Source organism: Arachis ipaensis, chromosome B09 (assembly GCF_000816755.2).
Source record: "Arachis ipaensis cultivar K30076 chromosome B09, Araip1.1, whole genome shotgun sequence".
NCBI lineage: Eukaryota > Viridiplantae > Streptophyta > Magnoliopsida > Fabales > Fabaceae > Arachis > Arachis ipaensis.
Window position 1 is genome coordinate 143,116,322 of NC_029793.2, and position 877 is coordinate 143,117,198.

The following is an 877-nucleotide window of genomic DNA, read 5'->3' on the forward strand; positions in this document are numbered from 1 at the left end:
TAACAAAAAAAATTATATATTCACGTATATAAAATAAAATATAATTATATTTTACAAATAAAAATTTTATTTTAAAATATTTATAAAATACAAAAAATAATATTCTTACTACATATATATTTATACGTAAAAAAATTTAAAAAATTTAAATACATAAATAAATAAAATTTAAATACATAAAAAAAATTTATCAACTTACATAAATTGAATGATCCAAATAATTGATAATATATTCTTCGGATACCGTATAATTACGTACCATTTTTTAATCTCTACAAACTAATAATGTTTTTATTCAAAATTTTTTTCTTCTAAATCAATACTCACACTACTATCACTACTGTTGCCAATACTCTCTTCACTTCTACTGCGCCATATAATTTTTTTTTTCCTTCTTTCAAGCTACTCGCTCATACAATCCTTTTTTCTCTCTTAGTTCCTTGCTTCAACACTCTTTTTGTGTGCTTCAATGGAAGGGAAGAAGATTGAATTCATACAGGGTTGAAGGCTGCTCACTGATTACCAGAGTGAGAGGCTGTTCCTTGCATGTAAGTAAGCCTGCAAAATGTCCCTTCCCGTGGTGCTGCTACAACGTTGGAACTCAACGAAACCCTGCACCACTTCATGGGTTTCACAGCACCACGTGTTGACAACGAACTGTCACCCGCCCCTACTCGCCACATCAGCACGCTCCCTGCGTGTTGACGGGGTGCTGACACGTCACTGACCGGTTCAGAAACCACGTCCCCGACATATTGACTGGGACACCACACTTTAGTAAAACATCTCCTTTACCAATATGCAGCCAATACACCAAAAGAAGTTCCATAATAAAAATAATTTTTGAAAATAAAATGTTAAAATTTTGCAGGGTTAT